This window comes from Ambystoma mexicanum, chromosome 2q (genome assembly GCF_040938575.1).
Source record: "Ambystoma mexicanum isolate Mex_15411 chromosome 2q, UKY_AmexF1_1, whole genome shotgun sequence".
NCBI lineage: Eukaryota > Metazoa > Chordata > Amphibia > Caudata > Ambystomatidae > Ambystoma > Ambystoma mexicanum.
This window is the reverse complement of record NC_090924.1, coordinates 126,053,436-126,073,121: the sequence shown is the minus strand read 5'-3', so window position 1 is coordinate 126,073,121 and position 19,686 is coordinate 126,053,436. Positions and strand designations below refer to the sequence as shown.

General features: G+C 47.4%; 18 non-coding genes across 18 annotated transcripts; all 18 read right to left on the bottom strand.

Moving 5' to 3' along the window:
- Window positions 1-926: 926 nt before the first annotated feature.
- TRNAV-CAC (transfer RNA valine (anticodon CAC)) lies at window positions 927-999 on the bottom strand. Its single transcript has one exon. It is a non-coding gene; the product is annotated as a tRNA-Val (tRNA).
- Window positions 1,000-1,419: 420 nt separating this feature from the next.
- On the bottom strand, window positions 1,420-1,491 carry TRNAP-UGG (transfer RNA proline (anticodon UGG)). The gene has a single exon. It is a non-coding gene; the product is annotated as a tRNA-Pro (tRNA).
- A 1,315-nt stretch (window positions 1,492-2,806) lies between these two features.
- On the bottom strand, window positions 2,807-2,881 carry TRNAV-CAC (transfer RNA valine (anticodon CAC)). Its single transcript has one exon. It is a non-coding gene; the product is annotated as a tRNA-Val (tRNA).
- Window positions 2,882-3,301: 420 nt separating this feature from the next.
- On the bottom strand, window positions 3,302-3,373 carry TRNAP-UGG (transfer RNA proline (anticodon UGG)). The gene has a single exon. It is a non-coding gene; the product is annotated as a tRNA-Pro (tRNA).
- A 1,315-nt stretch (window positions 3,374-4,688) lies between these two features.
- On the bottom strand, window positions 4,689-4,761 carry TRNAV-CAC (transfer RNA valine (anticodon CAC)). The gene has a single exon. It is a non-coding gene; the product is annotated as a tRNA-Val (tRNA).
- A 420-nt stretch (window positions 4,762-5,181) lies between these two features.
- TRNAP-UGG (transfer RNA proline (anticodon UGG)) lies at window positions 5,182-5,253 on the bottom strand. Its single transcript has one exon. It is a non-coding gene; the product is annotated as a tRNA-Pro (tRNA).
- Window positions 5,254-6,588: 1,335 nt separating this feature from the next.
- On the bottom strand, window positions 6,589-6,661 carry TRNAV-CAC (transfer RNA valine (anticodon CAC)). The gene has a single exon. It is a non-coding gene; the product is annotated as a tRNA-Val (tRNA).
- Window positions 6,662-7,081: 420 nt separating this feature from the next.
- Window positions 7,082-7,153, bottom strand: TRNAP-UGG (transfer RNA proline (anticodon UGG)). The gene has a single exon. It is a non-coding gene; the product is annotated as a tRNA-Pro (tRNA).
- Window positions 7,154-8,472: 1,319 nt separating this feature from the next.
- On the bottom strand, window positions 8,473-8,545 carry TRNAV-CAC (transfer RNA valine (anticodon CAC)). Its single transcript has one exon. It is a non-coding gene; the product is annotated as a tRNA-Val (tRNA).
- A 420-nt stretch (window positions 8,546-8,965) lies between these two features.
- On the bottom strand, window positions 8,966-9,037 carry TRNAP-UGG (transfer RNA proline (anticodon UGG)). Its single transcript has one exon. It is a non-coding gene; the product is annotated as a tRNA-Pro (tRNA).
- A 1,315-nt stretch (window positions 9,038-10,352) lies between these two features.
- On the bottom strand, window positions 10,353-10,427 carry TRNAV-CAC (transfer RNA valine (anticodon CAC)). The gene has a single exon. It is a non-coding gene; the product is annotated as a tRNA-Val (tRNA).
- A 1,794-nt stretch (window positions 10,428-12,221) lies between these two features.
- On the bottom strand, window positions 12,222-12,294 carry TRNAV-CAC (transfer RNA valine (anticodon CAC)). Its single transcript has one exon. It is a non-coding gene; the product is annotated as a tRNA-Val (tRNA).
- A 1,807-nt stretch (window positions 12,295-14,101) lies between these two features.
- TRNAV-CAC (transfer RNA valine (anticodon CAC)) lies at window positions 14,102-14,176 on the bottom strand. Its single transcript has one exon. It is a non-coding gene; the product is annotated as a tRNA-Val (tRNA).
- Window positions 14,177-14,596: 420 nt separating this feature from the next.
- Window positions 14,597-14,668, bottom strand: TRNAP-UGG (transfer RNA proline (anticodon UGG)). Its single transcript has one exon. It is a non-coding gene; the product is annotated as a tRNA-Pro (tRNA).
- Window positions 14,669-15,983: 1,315 nt separating this feature from the next.
- On the bottom strand, window positions 15,984-16,056 carry TRNAV-CAC (transfer RNA valine (anticodon CAC)). The gene has a single exon. It is a non-coding gene; the product is annotated as a tRNA-Val (tRNA).
- Window positions 16,057-16,476: 420 nt separating this feature from the next.
- TRNAP-UGG (transfer RNA proline (anticodon UGG)) lies at window positions 16,477-16,548 on the bottom strand. The gene has a single exon. It is a non-coding gene; the product is annotated as a tRNA-Pro (tRNA).
- A 1,327-nt stretch (window positions 16,549-17,875) lies between these two features.
- Window positions 17,876-17,948, bottom strand: TRNAV-CAC (transfer RNA valine (anticodon CAC)). The gene has a single exon. It is a non-coding gene; the product is annotated as a tRNA-Val (tRNA).
- A 420-nt stretch (window positions 17,949-18,368) lies between these two features.
- TRNAP-UGG (transfer RNA proline (anticodon UGG)) lies at window positions 18,369-18,440 on the bottom strand. The gene has a single exon. It is a non-coding gene; the product is annotated as a tRNA-Pro (tRNA).
- Window positions 18,441-19,686: the final 1,246 nt, after the last annotated feature.

Sequence of the window (19,686 nt, the reverse complement as noted above, 5' to 3'; positions counted from 1 at the left end):
CTGTTGGGATCTGCATTGGCAGAAGCTCTGAGGGCTGGGCCTTTCCTTTTGCCTGTAAAAACAAAAAGCAGCCCTCCTCCCTCCAGCCCTGAGAGCATGGGCGTGACACTGGAAAAAGCAGCATCTCCCCTTTGGTAAAGATGACCATTGCACAGCTGCTCACTCAGAGCTCGATCGTGCTCGATCAGGCGAGATATATTTAGGTCACCAGCAAAGTCTGTTCTCTTTTCTTGCGTAGGGTGAGCATTCACAGAGCCCAGCTTCGTTGACAAGAGTGCAAAAGGTGTATACTAAAAGCTTTCTGCTTTACTTGAGCGCCATGGCCGTTATTATATTTTGGCTGCTCCAAGCAATCTCTGTCCAGCCGATGCAAATTTCCAGCTCAAATTTTCCCAGCACTCAAAAAGTCCCTCCTCCCGCCAGCTCTGCTTTCAGGAAGTTCAGCAGAAGCAGTCCAACTTCTGTTCCCACTTCAGAGGAAAAGCTTTCTCGGGCCAGAGAAAGCCAGGGAATCACTGTACCGGCAAGTGCATTTCTTACAACTGGTAATCCCTCAGAACACAGAAATGAAGAAGCTGTATATGAAAATGTATTATTTCTTTGGTACACTAACCTATGTAACTAATATGGACCATTTCAGAGGACGGAGCGGACCCAACTGTGATCCCAGAGACCCAAATACCCAGCAGTAGGGAAAATAAATCCTCTCTGTGCTCTGCAACATTACATACACAAAATGCAAGCGCGTGCATTTTTTTATTGGCCCCATATACAGAATACATGTGAGGATGCTTGCCTTCCCAGTGTATTTCTCAAGCTCTTGAGAGCATATGCTATTTCCATGGGAACGCAAATAAGTTCATACTTTACATTTGTGTGTGACAAAAGGGGAAAAAAACTATTTTGTGTAAAATGCCAGCAGAGAGTGTTTCTGCCCGGTCTCGAACCGGGGACCTTTCGCGTGTGAGGCGAACGTGATAACCACTACACTACAGAAACAGCTGCTTGCTCACCTTTGTAGGGACTGGGAGAACAGGTGCAAAGGGCAGTGCAAGTGGACCTGCTTAAAGACTAATCAAATGCCTTGCGCCTGAAGCTCACACAATCCAGCCTAAAACATACGTCCTATCAAGCATGCGCACATATACAAGTATGCCAGCTGAGGGCCTATGCAGCGTACAGAGGGAAGGACATATTTCCACTTTGAGATCGGACGGCCAAAACTCACAAGCAAATCAAGGAATGTTACTGAGAGCTAACAGAGAACACAAAGTGCTTGTCGCAAGGACATGGCACGCAAAGAGGTTCAGGAAGTGAATTGTTCATCGACTACTGCTTACCGAGAAAACCAGAGAGTCTGTCCAATGAAAATAACATTGAAAAAACAAAAAAAAGGAGCTCAAGTTAACCACCTTGATTGGGCTCGTCCGGGATTTGAACCCGGGATCTCTCGCACCCAAAGCGAGAATCATACCCCTAGACCAACGAGCCACGGTCCTTTGAGCATTTGACGGAATTGTCCTCAGCGTTTGCACCCCCCTTAGGATTCGAGGCCAAGAATGCCTATTCCTGAAGTTTGTTCCTGCCGCTGAAAGCCTTGTCGGTGTATGAGCCAAATGAATGCCCCAGTCGGCACGCTCTGACTGTCTTCACAGGTCTCCTCCTCATCCCGAAGGTTGGTGGCCCATTGACATCAGGGTGGAAGGTGCTTGCGATACACTGTTCCTTCCTTCCTTCCTTCCTTCCTTTATTCCTCTTATGCTGTTTATGTAATAAGAGGGGACGATACACAGAAGAGAGAAAGTGGCCCAACACACTAGACTAGCAGTCTTCTGATCAATCTGCAGCTGGCAAGGTGGGGGAGAGCCTTTATTTTGCACCTGCTGGGATCTGCATTGGCAGAAGCTCTGAGGGCTGGGCCTTTCCTTTTGCCTGTAAAAACAAAAAGCAGCCCTCCTCCCTCCAGCCCTGAGAGCATGGGCGTGACACTGGAAAAAGCAGCATCTCCCCTTTGGTAAAGATGACCATTGCACAGCTGCTCACTCAGAGCTCGATCGTGCTCGATCAGGCGAGATATATTTAGGTCACCAGCAAAGTCTGTTCTCTTTTCTTGCGTAGGGTGAGCATTCACAGAGCCCAGCTTCGTTGACAAGAGTGCAAAAGGTGTATACTAAAAGCTTTCTGCTTTACTTGAGCGCCATGGCCGTTATTATATTTTGGCTGCTCCAAGCAATCTCTGTCCAGCCGATGCAAATTTCCAGCTCAAATTTTCCCAGCACTCAAAAAGTCCCTCCTCCCGCCAGCTCTGCTTTCAGGAAGTTCAGCAGAAGCAGTCCAACTTCTGTTCCCACTTCAGAGGAAAAGCTTTCTCGGGCCAGAGAAAGCCAGGGAATCACTGTACCGGCAAGTGCATTTCTTACAACTGGTAATCCCTCAGAACACAGAAATGAAGAAGCTGTATATGAAAATGTATTATTTCTTTGGTACACTAACCTATGTAACTAATATGGACCATTTCAGAGGACGGAGCGGACCCAACTGTGATCCCAGAGACCCAAATACCCAGCAGTAGGGAAAATAAATCCTCTCTGTGCTCTGCAACATTACATACACAAAATGCAAGCGCGTGCATTTTTTTATTGGCCCCATATACAGAATACATGTGAGGATGCTTGCCTTCCCAGTGTATTTCTCAAGCTCTTGAGAGCATATGCTATTTCCATGGGAACGCAAATAAGTTCATACTTTACATTTGTGTGTGACAAAAGGGGAAAAAAACTATTTTGTGTAAAATGCCAGCAGAGAGTGTTTCTGCCCGGTCTCGAACCGGGGGGACCTTTCGCGTGTGAGGCGAACGTGATAACCACTACACTACAGAAACAGCTGCTTGCTCACCTTTGTAGGGACTGGGAGAACAGGTGCAAAGGGCAGTGCAAGTGGACCTGCTTAAAGACTAATCAAATGCCTTGCGCCTGAAGCTCACACAATCCAGCCTAAAACATACGTCCTATCAAGCATGCGCACATATACAAGTATGCCAGCTGAGGGCCTATGCAGCGTACAGAGGGAAGGACATATTTCCACTTTGAGATCGGACGGCCAAAACTCACAAGCAAATCAAGGAATGTTACTGAGAGCTAACAGAGAACACAAAGTGCTTGTCGCAAGGACATGGCACGCAAAGAGGTTCAGGAAGTGAATTGTTCATCGACTACTGCTTACCGAGAAAACCAGAGAGTCTGTCCAATGAAAATAACATTGAAAAAACAAAAAAAAGGAGCTCAAGTTAACCACCTTGATTGGGCTCGTCCGGGATTTGAACCCAGGACCTCTCGCACCCAAAGCGAGAATCATACCCCTAGACCAACGAGCCACGGTCCTTTGAGCATTTGACGGAATTGTCCTCAGCGTTTGCACCCCCCTTAGGATTCGAGGCCAAGAATGCCTATTCCTGAAGTTTGTTCCTGCCGCTGAAAGCCTTGTCGGTGTATGAGCCAAATGAATGCCCCAGTCGGCACGCTCTGACTGTCTTCACAGGTCTCCTCCTCATCCCGAAGGTTGGTGGCCCATTGACATCAGGGTGGAAGGTGCTTGCGATACACTGTTCCTTCCTTCCTTCCTTCCTTCCTTTATTCCTCTTATGCTGTTTATGTAATAAGAGGGGACGATACACAGAAGAGAGAAAGTGGCCCAACACACTAGACTAGCAGTCTTCTGATCAATCTGCAGCTGGCAAGGTGGGGGAGAGCCTTTATTTTGCACCTGCTGGGATCTGCATTGGCAGAAGCTCTGAGGGCTGGGCCTTTCCTTTTGCCTGTAAAAACAAAAAGCAGCCCTCCTCCCTCCAGCCCTGAGAGCATGGGCGTGACACTGGAAAAAGCAGCATCTCCCCTTTGGTAAAGATGACCATTGCACAGCTGCTCACTCAGAGCTCGATCGTGCTCGATCAGGCGAGATATATTTAGGTCACCAGCAAAGTCTGTTCTCTTTTCTTGCGTAGGGTGAGCATTCACAGAGCCCAGCTTCGTTGACAAGAGTGCAAAAGGTGTATACTAAAAGCTTTCTGCTTTACTTGAGCGCCATGGCCGTTATTATATTTTGGCTGCTCCAAGCAATCTCTGTCCAGCCGATGCAAATTTCCAGCTCAAATTTTCCCAGCACTCAAAAAGTCCCTCCTCCCGCCAGCTCTGCTTTCAGGAAGTTCAGCAGAAGCAGTCCAACTTCTGTTCCCACTTCAGAGGAAAAGCTTTCTCGGGCCAGAGAAAGCCAGGGAATCACTGTACCGGCAAGTGCATTTCTTACAACTGGTAATCCCTCAGAACACAGAAATGAAGAAGCTGTATATGAAAATGTATTATTTCTTTGGTACACTAACCTATGTAACTAATATGGACCATTTCAGAGGACGGAGCGGACCCAACTGTGATCCCAGAGACCCAAATACCCAGCAGTAGGGAAAATAAATCCTCTCTGTGCTCTGCAACATTACATACACAAAATGCAAGCGCGTGCATTTTTTTATTGGCCCCATATACAGAATACATGTGAGGATGCTTGCCTTCCCAGTGTATTTCTCAAGCTCTTGAGAGCATATGCTATTTCCATGGGAACGCAAATAAGTTCATACTTTACATTTGTGTGTGACAAAAGGGGAATAAAACTATTTTGTGTAAAATGCCAGCAGAGAGTGTTTCTGCCCGGTCTCGAACCGGGGACCTTTCGCGTGTGAGGCGAACGTGATAACCACTACACTACAGAAACAGCTGCTTGCTCACCTTTGTAGGGACTGGGAGAACAGGTGCAAAGGGCAGTGCAAGTGGACCTGCTTAAAGACTAATCAAATGCCTTGCGCCTGAAGCTCACACAATCCAGCCTAAAACATACGTCCTATCAAGCATGCGCACATATACAAGTATGCCAGCTGAGGGCCTATGCAGCGTACAGAGGGAAGGACATATTTCCACTTTGAGATCGGACGGCCAAAACTCACAAGCAAATCAAGGAATGTTACTGAGAGCTAACAGAGAACACAAAGTGCTTGTCGCAAGGACATGGCACGCAAAGAGGTTCAGGAAGTGAATTGTTCATCGACTACTGCTTACCGAGAAAACCAGAGAGTCTGTCCAATGAAAATAACATTGAAAAAACAAAAAAAAGGAGCTCAAGTTAACCACCTTGATTGGGCTCGTCCGGGATTTGAACCCAGGACCTCTCGCACCCAAAGCGAGAATCATACCCCTAGACCAACGAGCCACGGTCCTTTGAGCATTTGACGGAATTGTCCTCAGCGTTTGCACCCCCCTTAGGATTCGAGGCCAAGAATGCCTATTCCTGAAGTTTGTTCCTGCCGCTGAAAGCCTTGTCGGTGTATGAGCCAAATGAATGCCCCAGTCGGCACGCTCTGACTGTCTTCACAGGTCTCCTCCTCATCCCGAAGGTTGGTGGCCCATTGACATCAGGGTGGAAGGTGCTTGCGATACACTGTTCCTTCCTTCCTTCCTTCCTTCCTTCCTTCCTTCCTTCCTTCCTTTATTCCTCTTATGCTGTTTATGTAATAAGAGGGGACGATACACAGAAGAGAGAAAGTGGCCCAACACACTAGACTAGCAGTCTTCTGATCAATCTGCAGCTGGCAAGGTGGGGGAGAGCCTTTATTTTGCACCTGCTGGGATCTGCATTGGCAGAAGCTCTGAGGGCTGGGCCTTTCCTTTTGCCTGTAAAAACAAAAAGCAGCCCTCCTCCCTCCAGCCCTGAGAGCATGGGCGTGACACTGGAAAAAGCAGCATCTCCCCTTTGGTAAAGATGACCATTGCACAGCTGCTCACTCAGAGCTCGATCGTGCTCGATCAGGCGAGATATATTTAGGTCACCAGCAAAGTCTGTTCTCTTTTCTTGCGTAGGGTGAGCATTCACAGAGCCCTGCTTCGTTGACAAGAGTGCAAAAGGTGTATACTAAAAGCTTTCTGCTTTACTTGAGCGCCATGGCCGTTATTATATTTTGGCTGCTCCAAGCAATCTCTGTCCAGCCGATGCAAATTTCCAGCTCAAATTTTCCCAGCACTCAAAAAGTCCCTCCTCCCGCCAGCTCTGCTTTCAGGAAGTTCAGCAGAAGCAGTCCAACTTCTGTTCCCACTTCAGAGGAAAAGCTTTCTCGGGCCAGAGAAAGCCAGGGAATCACTGTACCGGCAAGTGCATTTCTTACAACTGGTAATCCCTCAGAACACAGAAATGAAGAAGCTGTATATGAAAATGTATTATTTCTTTGGTACACTAACCTATGTAACTAATATGGACCATTTCAGAGGACGGAGCGGACCCAACTGTGATCCCAGAGACCCAAATACCCAGCAGTAGGGAAAATAAATCCTCTCTGTGCTCTGCAACATTACATACACAAAATGCAAGCGCGTGCATTTTTTTATTGGCCCCATATACAGAATACATGTGAGGATGCTTGCCTTCCCAGTGTATTTCTCAAGCTCTTGAGAGCATATGCTATTTCCATGGGAACGCAAATAAGTTCATACTTTACATTTGTGTGTGACAAAAGGGGAAAAAAACTATTTTGTGTAAAATGCCAGCAGAGAGTGTTTCTGCCCGGTCTCGAACCGGGGACCTTTCGCGTGTGAGGCGAACGTGATAACCACTACACTACAGAAACAGCTGCTTGCTCACCTTTGTAGGGACTGGGAGAACAGGTGCAAAGGGCAGTGCAAGTGGACCTGCTTAAAGACTAATCAAATGCCTTGCGCCTGAAGCTCACACAATCCAGCCTAAAACATACGTCCTATCAAGCATGCGCACATATACAAGTATGCCAGCTGAGGGCCTATGCAGCGTACAGAGGGAAGGACATATTTCCACTTTGAGATCGGACGGCCAAAACTCACAAGCAAATCAAGGAATGTTACTGAGAGCTAACAGAGAACACAAAGTGCTTGTCGCAAGGACATGGCACGCAAAGAGGTTCAGGAAGTGAATTGTTCATCGACTACTGCTTACCGAGAAAACCAGAGAGTCTGTCCAATGAAAATAACATTGAAAAAACAAAAAAAAGGAGCTCAAGTTAACCACCTTGATTGGGCTCGTCCGGGATTTGAACCCGGGACCTCTCGCACCCAAAGCGAGAATCATACCCCTAGACCAACGAGCCACGGTCCTTTGAGCATTTGACGGAATTGTCCTCAGCGTTTGCACCCCCCTTAGGATTCGAGGCCAAGAATGCCTATTCCTGAAGTTTGTTCCTGCCGCTGAAAGCCTTGTCGGTGTATGAGCCAAATGAATGCCCCAGTCGGCACGCTCTGACTGTCTTCACAGGTCTCCTCCTCATCCCGAAGGTTGGTGGCCCATTGACATCAGGGTGGAAGGTGCTTGCGATACACTGTTCCTTCCTTCCTTCCTTCCTTCCTTCCTTTATTCCTCTTATGCTGTTTATGTAATAAGAGGGGACGATACACAGAAGAGAGAAAGTGGCCCAACACACTAGACTAGCAGTCTTCTGATCAATCTGCAGCTGGCAAGGTGGGGGAGAGCCTTTATTTTGCACCTGCTGGGATCTGCATTGGCAGAAGCTCTGAGGGCTGGGCCTTTCCTTTTGCCTGTAAAAACAAAAAGCAGCCCTCCTCCCTCCAGCCCTGAGAGCATGGGCGTGACACTGGAAAAAGCAGCATCTCCCCTTTGGTAAAGATGACCATTGCACAGCTGCTCACTCAGAGCTCGATCGTGCTCGATCAGGCGAGATATATTTAGGTCACCAGCAAAGTCTGTTCTCTTTTCTTGCGTAGGGTGAGCATTCACAGAGCCCAGCTTCGTTGACAAGAGTGCAAAAGGTGTATACTAAAAGCTTTCTGCTTTACTTGAGCGCCATGGCCGTTATTATATTTTGGCTGCTCCAAGCAATCTCTGTCCAGCCGATGCAAATTTCCAGCTCAAATTTTCCCAGCACTCAAAAAGTCCCTCCTCCCGCCAGCTCTGCTTTCAGGAAGTTCAGCAGAAGCAGTCCAACTTCTGTTCCCACTTCAGAGGAAAAGCTTTCTCGGGCCAGAGAAAGCCAGGGAATCACTGTACCGGCAAGTGCATTTCTTACAACTGGTAATCCCTCAGAACACAGAAATGAAGAAGCTGTATATGAAAATGTATTATTTCTTTGGTACACTAACCTATGTAACTAATATGGACCATTTCAGAGGACGGAGCGGACCCAACTGTGATCCCAGAGACCCAAATACCCAGCAGTAGGGAAAATAAATCCTCTCTGTGCTCTGCAACATTACATACACAAAATGCAAGCGCGTGCATTTTTTTATTGGCCCCATATACAGAATACATGTGAGGATGCTTGCCTTCCCAGTGTATTTCTCAAGCTCTTGAGAGCATATGCTATTTCCATGGGAACGCAAATAAGTTCATACTTTACATTTGTGTGTGACAAAAGGGGAAAAAAACTATTTTGTGTAAAATGCCAGCAGAGAGTGTTTCTGCCCGGTCTCGAACCGGGGACCTTTCGCGTGTGAGGCGAACGTGATAACCACTACACTACAGAAACAGCTGCTTGCTCACCTTTGTAGGGACTGGGAGAACAGGTGCAAAGGGCAGTGCAAGTGGACCTGCTTAAAGACTAATCAAATGCCTTGCGCCTGAAGCTCACACAATCCAGCCTAAAACATACGTCCTATCAAGCATGCGCACATATACAAGTATGCCAGCTGAGGGCCTATGCAGCGTACAGAGGGAAGGACATATTTCCACTTTGAGATCGGACGGCCAAAACTCACAAGCAAATCAAGGAATGTTACTGAGAGCTAACAGAGAACACAAAGTGCTTGTCGCAAGGACATGGCACGCAAAGAGGTTCAGGAAGTGAATTGTTCATCGACTACTGCTTACCGAGAAAACCAGAGAGTCTGTCCAATGAAAATAACATTGAAAAAACAAAAAAAAGGAGCTCAAGTTAACCACCTTGATTGGGCTCGTCCGGGATTTGAACCCGGGACCTCTCGCACCCAAAGCGAGAATCATACCCCTAGACCAACGAGCCACGGTCCTTTGAGCATTTGACGGAATTGTCCTCAGCGTTTGCACCCCCCTTAGGATTCGAGGCCAAGAATGCCTATTCCTGAAGTTTGTTCCTGCCGCTGAAAGCCTTGTCGGTGTATGAGCCAAATGAATGCCCCAGTCGGCACGCTCTGACTGTCTTCACAGGTCTCCTCCTCATCCCGAAGGTTGGTGGCCCATTGACATCAGGGTGGAAGGTGCTTGCGATACACTGTTCCTTCCTTCCTTCCTTCCTTCCTTTATTCCTCTTATGCTGTTTATGTAATAAGAGGGGACGATACACAGAAGAGAGAAAGTGGCCCAACACACTAGACTAGCAGTCTTCTGATCAATCTGCAGCTGGCAAGGTGGGGGAGAGCCTTTATTTTGCACCTGCTGGGATCTGCATTGGCAGAAGCTCTGAGGGCTGGGCCTTTCCTTTTGCCTGTAAAAACAAAAAGCAGCCCTCCTCCCTCCAGCCCTGAGAGCATGGGCGTGACACTGGAAAAAGCAGCATCTCCCCTTTGGTAAAGGTGACCATTGCACAGCTGCTCACTCAGAGCTCGATCGTGCTCGATCAGGCGAGATATATTTAGGTCACCAGCAAAGTCTGTTCTCTTTTCTTGCGTAGGGTGAGCATTCACAGAGCCCAGCTTCGTTGACAAGAGTGCAAAAGGTGTATACTAAAAGCTTTCTGCTTTACTTGAGCGCCATGGCCGTTATTATATTTTGGCTGCTCCAAGCAATCTCTGTCCAGCCGATGCAAATTTCCAGCTCAAATTTTCCCAGCACTCAAAAAGTCCCTCCTCCCGCCAGCTCTGCTTTCAGGAAGTTCAGCAGAAGCAGTCCAACTTCTGTTCCCACTTCAGAGGAAAAGCTTTCTCGGGCCAGAGAAAGCCAGGGAATCACTGTACCGGCAAGTGCATTTCTTACAACTGGTAATCCCTCAGAACACAGAAATGAAGAAGCTGTATATGAAAATGTATTATTTCTTTGGTACACTAACCTATGTAACTAATATGGACCATTTCAGAGGACGGAGCGGACCCAACTGTGATCCCAGAGACCCAAATACCCAGCAGTAGGGAAAATAAATCCTCTCTGTGCTCTGCAACATTACATACACAAAATGCAAGCGCGTGCATTTTTTTATTGGCCCCATATACAGAATACATGTGAGGATGCTTGCCTTCCCAGTGTATTTCTCAAGCTCTTGAGAGCATATGCTATTTCCATGGGAACGCAAATAAGTTCATACTTTACATTTGTGTGTGACAAAAGGGGAAAAAAACTATTTTGTGTAAAATGCCAGCAGAGAGTGTTTCTGCCCGGTCTCGAACCGGGGGGACCTTTCGCGTGTGAGGCGAACGTGATAACCACTACACTACAGAAACAGCTGCTTGCTCACCTTTGTAGGGACTGGGAGAACAGGTGCAAAGGGCAGTGCAAGTGGACCTGCTTAAAGACTAATCAAATGCCTTGCGCCTGAAGCTCACACAATCCAGCCTAAAACATACGTCCTATCAAGCATGCGCACATATACAAGTATGCCAGCTGAGGGCCTATGCAGCGTACAGAGGGAAGGACATATTTCCACTTTGAGATCGGACGGCCAAAACTCACAAGCAAATCAAGGAATGTTACTGAGAGCTAACAGAGAACACAAAGTGCTTGTCGCAAGGACATGGCACGCAAAGAGGTTCAGGAAGTGAATTGTTCATCGACTACTGCTTACCGAGAAAACCAGAGAGTCTGTCCAATGAAAATAACATTGAAAAAACAAAAAAAAGGAGCTCAAGTTAACCACCTTGATTGGGCTCGTCCGGGATTTCTCGCACCCAAAGCGAGAATCATACCCCTAGACCAACGAGCCACGGTCCTTTGAGCATTTGACGGAATTGTCCTCAGCGTTTGCACCCCCCTTAGGATTCGAGGCCAAGAATGCCTATTCCTGAAGTTTGTTCCTGCCGCTGAAAGCCTTGTCGGTGTATGAGCCAAATGAATGCCCCAGTCGGCACACTCTGACTGTCTTCACAGGTCTCCTCCTCATCCCGAAGGTTGGTGGCCCATTGACATCAGGGTGGAAGGTGCTTGCGATACACTGTTCCTTCCTTCCTTCCTTCCTTCCTTTATTCCTCTTATGCTGTTTATGTAATAAGAGGGGACGATACACAGAAGAGAGAAAGTGGCCCAACACACTAGACTAGCAGTCTTCTGATCAATCTGCAGCTGGCAAGGTGGGGGAGAGCCTTTATTTTGCACCTGCTGGGATCTGCATTGGCAGAAGCTCTGAGGGCTGGGCCTTTCCTTTTGCCTGTAAAAACAAAAAGCAGCCCTCCTCCCTCCAGCCCTGAGAGCATGGGCGTGACACTGGAAAAAGCAGCATCTCCCCTTTGGTAAAGATGACCATTGCACAGCTGCTCACTCAGAGCTCGATCGTGCTCGATCAGGCGAGATATATTTAGGTCACCAGCAAAGTCTGTTCTCTTTTCTTGCGTAGGGTGAGCATTCACAGAGCCCAGCTTCGTTGACAAGAGTGCAAAAGGTGTATACTAAAAGCTTTCTGCTTTACTTGAGCGCCATGGCCGTTATGATATTTTGGCTGCTCCAAGCAATCTCTGTCCAGCCGATGCAAATTTCCAGCTCAAATTTTCCCAGCACTCAAAAAGTCCCTCCTCCCGCCAGCTCTGCTTTCAGGAAGTTCAGCAGAAGCAGTCCAACTTCTGTTCCCACTTCAGAGGAAAAGCTTTCTCGGGCCAGAGAAAGCCAGGGAATCACTGTACCGGCAAGTGCATTTCTTACAACTGGTAATCCCTCAGAACACAGAAATGAAGAAGCTGTATATGAAAATGTATTATTTCTTTGGTACACTAACCTATGTAACTAATATGGACCATTTCAGAGGACGGAGCGGACCCAACTGTGATCCCAGAGACCCAAATACCCAGCAGTAGGGAAAATAAATCCTCTCTGTGCTCTGCAACATTACATACACAAAATGCAAGCGCGTGCATTTTTTTATTGGCCCCATATACAGAATACATGTGAGGATGCTTGCCTTCCCAGTGTATTTCTCAAGCTCTTGAGAGCATATGCTATTTCCATGGGAACGCAAATAAGTTCATACTTTACATTTGTGTGTGACAAAAGGGGAAAAAAACTATTTTGTGTAAAATGCCAGCAGAGAGTGTTTCTGCCCGGTCTCGAACCGGGGACCTTTCGCGTGTGAGGCGAACGTGATAACCACTACACTACAGAAACAGCTGCTTGCTCACCTTTGTAGGGACTGGGAGAACAGGTGCAAAGGGCAGTGCAAGTGGACCTGCTTAAAGACTAATCAAATGCCTTGCGCCTGAAGCTCACACAATCCAGCCTAAAACATACGTCCTATCAAGCATGCGCACATATACAAGTATGCCAGCTGAGGGCCTATGCAGCGTACAGAGGGAAGGACATATTTCCACTTTGAGATCGGACGGCCAAAACTCACAAGCAAATCAAGGAATGTTACTGAGAGCTAACAGAGAACACAAAGTGCTTGTCGCAAGGACATGGCACGCAAAGAGGTTCAGGAAGTGAATTGTTCATCGACTACTGCTTACCGAGAAAACCAGAGAGTCTGTCCAATGAAAATAACATTGAAAAAACAAAAAAAAGGAGCTCAAGTTAACCACCTTGATTGGGCTCGTCTGGGATTTGAACCCGGGACCTCTCGCACCCAAAGCGAGAATCATACCCCTAGACCAACGAGCCACGGTCCTTTGAGCATTTGACGGAATTGTCCTCAGCGTTTGCACCCCCCTTAGGATTCGAGGCCAAGAATGCCTATTCCTGAAGTTTGTTCCTGCCGCTGAAAGCCTTGTCGGTGTATGAGCCAAATGAATGCCCCAGTCGGCACGCTCTGACTGTCTTCACAGGTCTCCTCCTCATCCCGAAGGTTGGTGGCCCATTGACATCAGGGTGGAAGGTGCTTGCGATACACTGTTCCTTCCTTCCTTCCTTCCTTCCTTTATTCCTCTTATGCTGTTTATGTAATAAGAGGGGACGATACACAGAAGAGAGAAAGTGGCCCAACACACTAGACTAGCAGTCTTCTGATCAATCTGCAGCTGGCAAGGTGGGGGAGAGCCTTTATTTTGCACCTGCTGGGATCTGCATTGGCAGAAGCTCTGAGGGCTGGGCCTTTCCTTTTGCCTGTAAAAACAAAAAGCAGCCCTCCTCCCTCCAGCCCTGAGAGCATGGGCGTGACACTGGAAAAAGCAGCATCTCCCCTTTGGTAAAGATGACCATTGCACAGCTGCTCACTCAGAGCTCGATCGTGCTCGATCAGGCGAGATATATTTAGGTCACCAGCAAAGTCTGTTCTCTTTTCTTGCGTAGGGTGAGCATTCACAGAGCCCAGCTTCGTTGACAAGAGTGCAAAAGGTGTATACTAAAAGCTTTCTGCTTTACTTGAGCGCCATGGCCGTTATTATATTTTGGCTGCTCCAAGCAATCTCTGTCCAGCCGATGCAAATTTCCAGCTCAAATTTTCCCAGCACTCAAAAAGTCCCTCCTCCCGCCAGCTCTGCTTTCAGGAAGTTCAGCAGAAGCAGTCCAACTTCTGTTCCCACTTCAGAGGAAAAGCTTTCTCGGGCCAGAGAAAGCCAGGGAATCACTGTACCGGCAAGTGCATTTCTTACAACTGGTAATCCCTCAGAACACAGAAATGAAGAAGCTGTATATGAAAATGTATTATTTCTTTGGTACACTAACCTATGTAACTAATATGGACCATTTCAGAGGACGGAGCGGACCCAACTGTGATCCCAGAGACCCAAATACCCAGCAGTAGGGAAAATAAATCCTCTCTGTGCTCTGCAACATTACATACACAAAATGCAAGCGCGTGCATTTTTTTATTGGCCCCATATACAGAATACATGTGAGGATGCTTGCCTTCCCAGTGTATTTCTCAAGCTCTTGAGAGCATATGCTATTTCCATGGGAACGCAAATAAGTTCATACTTTACATTTGTGTGTGACAAAAGGGGAAAAAAACTATTTTGTGTAAAATGCCAGCAGAGAGTGTTTCTGCCCGGTCTCGAACCGGGGGGACCTTTCGCGTGTGAGGCGAACGTGATAACCACTACACTACAGAAACAGCTGCTTGCTCACCTTTGTAGGGACTGGGAGAACAGGTGCAAAGGGCAGTGCAAGTGGACCTGCTTAAAGACTAATCAAATGCCTTGCGCCTGAAGCTCACACAATCCAGCCTAAAACATACGTCCTATCAAGCATGCGCACATATACAAGTATGCCAGCTGAGGGCCTATGCAGCGTACAGAGGGAAGGACATATTTCCACTTTGAGATCGGACGGCCAAAACTCACAAGCAAATCAAGGAATGTTACTGAGAGCTAACAGAGAACACAAAGTGCTTGTCGCAAGGACATGGCACGCAAAGAGGTTCAGGAAGTGAATTGTTCATCGACTACTGCTTACCGAGAAAACCAGAGAGTCTGTCCAATGAAAATAACATTGAAAAAACAAAAAAAAGGAGCTCAAGTTAACCACCTTGATTGGGCTCGTCCGGGATTTGAACCCGGGACCTCTCGCACCCAAAGCGAGAATCATACCCCTAGACCAACGAGCCACGGTCCTTTGAGCATTTGACGGAATTGTCCTCAGCGTTTGCACCCCCCTTAGGATTCGAGGCCAAGAATGCCTATTCCTGAAGTTTGTTCCTGCCGCTGAAAGCCTTGTCGGTGTATGAGCCAAATGAATGCCCCAGTCGGCACGCTCTGACTGTCTTCACAGGTCTCCTCCTCATCCCGAAGGTTGGTGGCCCATTGACATCAGGGTGGAAGGTGCTTGCGATACACTGTTCCTTCCTTCCTTCCTTCCTTCCTTTATTCCTCTTATGCTGTTTATGTAATAAGAGGGGACGATACACAGAAGAGAGAAAGTGGCCCAACACACTAGACTAGCAGTCTTCTGATCAATCTGCAGCTGGCAAGGTGGGGGAGAGCCTTTATTTTGCACCTGCTGGGATCTGCATTGGCAGAAGCTCTGAGGGCTGGGCCTTTCCTTTTGCCTGTAAAAACAAAAAGCAGCCCTCCTCCCTCCAGCCCTGAGAGCATGGGCGTGACACTGGAAAAAGCAGCATCTCCCCTTTGGTAAAGATGACCATTGCACAGCTGCTCACTCAGAGCTCGATCGTGCTCGATCAGGCGAGATATATTTAGGTCACCAGCAAAGTCTGTTCTCTTTTCTTGCGTAGGGTGAGCATTCACAGAGCCCAGCTTCGTTGACAAGAGTGCAAAAGGTGTATACTAAAAGCTTTCTGCTTTACTTGAGCGCCATGGCCGTTATTATATTTTGGCTGCTCCAAGCAATCTCTGTCCAGCCGATGCAAATTTCCAGCTCAAATTTTCCCAGCACTCAAAAAGTCCCTCCTCCCGCCAGCTCTGCTTTCAGGAAGTTCAGCAGAAGCAGTCCAACTTCTGTTCCCACTTCAGAGGAAAAGCTTTCTCGGGCCAGAGAAAGCCAGGGAATCACTGTACCGGCAAGTGCATTTCTTACAACTGGTAATCCCTCAGAACACAGAAATGAAGAAGCTGTATATGAAAATGTATTATTTCTTTGGTACACTAACCTATGTAACTAATATGGACCATTTCAGAGGACGGAGCGGACCCAACTGTGATCCCAGAGACCCAAATACCCAGCAGTAGGGAAAATAAATCCTCTCTGTGCTCTGCAACATTACATACACAAAATGCAAGCGCGTGCATTTTTTTATTGGCCCCATATACAGAATACATGTGAGGATGCTTGCCTTCCCAGTGTATTTCTCAAGCTCTTGAGAGCATATGCTATTTCCATGGGAACGCAAATAAGTTCATACTTTACATTTGTGTGTGACAAAAGGGGAAAAAAACTATTTTGTGTAAAATGCCAGCAGAGAGTGTTTCTGCCCGGTCTCGAACCGGGGACCTTTCGCGTGTGAGGCGAACGTGATAACCACTACACTACAGAAACAGCTGCTTGCTCACCTTTGTAGGGACTGGGAGAACAGGTGCAAAGGGCAGTGCAAGTGGACCTGCTTAAAGACTAATCAAATGCCTTGCGCCTGAAGCTCACACAATCCAGCCTAAAACATACGTCCTATCAAGCATGCGCACATATACAAGTATGCCAGCTGAGGGCCTATGCAGCGTACAGAGGGAAGGACATATTTCCACTTTGAGATCGGACGGCCAAAACTCACAAGCAAATCAAGGAATGTTACTGAGAGCTAACAGAGAACACAAAGTGCTTGTCGCAAGGACATGGCACGCAAAGAGGTTCAGGAAGTGAATTGTTCATCGACTACTGCTTACCGAGAAAACCAGAGAGTCTGTCCAATGAAAATAACATTGAAAAAACAAAAAAAAGGAGCTCAAGTTAACCACCTTGATTGGGCTCGTCCGGGATTTGAACCCGGGACCTCTCGCACCCAAAGCGAGAATCATACCCCTAGACCAACGAGCCACGGTCCTTTGAGCATTTGACGGAATTGTCCTCAGCGTTTGCACCCCCCTTAGGATTCGAGGCCAAGAATGCCTATTCCTGAAGTTTGTTCCTGCCGCTGAAAGCCTTGTCGGTGTATGAGCCAAATGAATGCCCCAGTCGGCACGCTCTGACTGTCTTCACAGGTCTCCTCCTCATCTCGAAGGTTGGTGGCCCATTGACATCAGGGTGGAAGGTGCTTGCGATACACTGTTCCTTCCTTCCTTCCTTCCTTCCTTCCTTCCTTCCTTTATTCCTCTTATGCTGTTTATGTAATAAGAGGGGACGATACACAGAAGAGAGAAAGTGGCCCAACACACTAGACTAGCAGTCTTCTGATCAATCTGCAGCTGGCAAGGTGGGGGAGAGCCTTTATTTTGCACCTGCTGGGATCTGCATTGGCAGAAGCTCTGAGGGCTGGGCCTTTCCTTTTGCCTGTAAAAACAAAAAGCAGCCCTCCTCCCTCCAGCCCTGAGAGCATGGGCGTGACACTGGAAAAAGCAGCATCTCCCCTTTGGTAAAGATGACCATTGCACAGCTGCTCACTCAGAGCTCGATCGTGCTCGATCAGGCGAGATATATTTAGGTCACCAGCAAAGTCTGTTCTCTTTTCTTGCGTAGGGTGAGCATTCACAGAGCCCAGCTTCGTTGACAAGAGTGCAAAAGGTGTATACTAAAAGCTTTCTGCTTTACTTGAGCGCCATGGCCGTTATTATATTTTGGCTGCTCCAAGCAATCTCTGTCCAGCCGATGCAAATTTCCAGCTCAAATTTTCCCAGCACTCAAAAAGTCCCTCCTCCCGCCAGCTCTGCTTTCAGGAAGTTCAGCAGAAGCAGTCCAACTTCTGTTCCCACTTCAGAGGAAAAGCTTTCTCGGGCCAGAGAAAGCCAGGGAATCACTGTACCGGCAAGTGCATTTCTTACAACTGGTAATCCCTCAGAACACAGAAATGAAGAAGCTGTATATGAAAATGTATTATTTCTTTGGTACACTAACCTATGTAACTAATATGGACCATTTCAGAGGACGGAGCGGACCCAACTGTGATCCCAGAGACCCAAATACCCAGCAGTAGGGAAAATAAATCCTCTCTGTGCTCTGCAACATTACATACACAAAATGCAAGCGCGTGCATTTTTTTATTGGCCCCATATACAGAATACATGTGAGGATGCTTGCCTTCCCAGTGTATTTCTCAAGCTCTTGAGAGCATATGCTATTTCCATGGGAACGCAAATAAGTTCATACTTTACATTTGTGTGTGACAAAAGGGGAAAAAAACTATTTTGTGTAAAATGCCAGCAGAGAGTGTTTCTGCCCGGTCTCGAACCGGGGACCTTTCGCGTGTGAGGCGAACGTGATAACCACTACACTACAGAAACAGCTGCTTGCTCACCTTTGTAGGGACTGGGAGAACAGGTGCAAAGGGCAGTGCAAGTGGACCTGCTTAAAGACTAATCAAATGCCTTGCGCCTGAAGCTCACACAATCCAGCCTAAAACATACGTCCTATCAAGCATGCGCACATATACAAGTATGCCAGCTGAGGGCCTATGCAGCGTACAGAGGGAAGGACATATTTCCACTTTGAGATCGGACGGCCAAAACTCACAAGCAAATCAAGGAATGTTACTGAGAGATAACAGAGAACACAAAGTGCTTGTCGCAAGGACATGGCACGCAAAGAGGTTCAGGAAGTGAATTGTTCATCGACTACTGCTTACCGAGAAAACCAGAGAGTCTGTCCAATGAAAATAACATTGAAAAAACAAAAAAAAGGAGCTCAAGTTAACCACCTTGATTGGGCTCGTCCGGGATTTGAACCCGGGACCTCTCGCACCCAAAGCGAGAATCATACCCCTAGACCAACGAGCCACGGTCCTTTGAGCATTTGACGGAATTGTCCTCAGCGTTTGCACCCCCCTTAGGATTCGAGGCCAAGAATGCCTATTCCTGAAGTTTGTTCCTGCCGCTGAAAGCCTTGTCGGTGTATGAGCCAAATGAATGCCCCAGTCGGCACGCTCTGACTGTCTTCACAGGTCTCCTCCTCATCCCGAAGGTTGGTGGCCCATTGACATCAGGGTGGAAGGTGCTTGCGATACACTGTTCCTTCCTTCCTTCCTTCCTTCCTTTATTCCTCTTATGCTGTTTATGTAATAAGAGGGGACGATACACAGAAGAGAGAAAGTGGCCCAACACACTAGACTAGCAGTCTTCTGATCAATCTGCAGCTGGCAAGGTGGGGGAGAGCCTTTATTTTGCACCTGCTGGGATCTGCATTGGCAGAAGCTCTGAGGGCTGGGCCTTTCCTTTTGCCTGTAAAAACAAAAAGCAGCCCTCCTCCCTCCAGCCCTGAGAGCATGGGCGTGACACTGGAAAAAGCAGCATCTCCCCTTTGGTAAAGATGACCATTGCACAGCTGCTCACTCAGAGCTCGATCGTGCTCGATCAGGCGAGATATATTTAGGTCACCAGCAAAGTCTGTTCTCTTTTCTTGCGTAGGGTGAGCATTCACAGAGCCCAGCTTCGTTGACAAGAGTGCAAAAGGTGTATACTAAAAGCTTTCTGCTTTACTTGAGCGCCATGGCCGTTATTATATTTTGGCTGCTCCAAGCAATCTCTGTCCAGCCGATGCAAATTTCCAGCTCAAATTTTCCCAGCACTCAAAAAGTCCCTCCTCCCGCCAGCTCTGCTTTCAGGAAGTTCAGCAGAAGCAGTCCAACTTCTGTTCCCACTTCAGAGGAAAAGCTTTCTCGGGCCAGAGAAAGCCAGGGAATCACTGTACCGGCAAGTGCATTTCTTACAACTGGTAATCCCTCAGAACACAGAAATGAAGAAGCTGTATATGAAAATGTATTATTTCTTTGGTACACTAACCTATGTAACTAATATGGACCATTTCAGAGGACGGAGCGGACCCAACTGTGATCCCAGAGACCCAAATACCCAGCAGTAGGGAAAATAAATCCTCTCTGTGCTCTGCAACATTACATACACAAAATGCAAGCGCGTGCATTTTTTTATTGGCCCCATATACAGAATACATGTGAGGATGCTTGCCTTCCCAGTGTATTTCTCAAGCTCTTGAGAGCATATGCTATTTCCATGGGAACGCAAATAA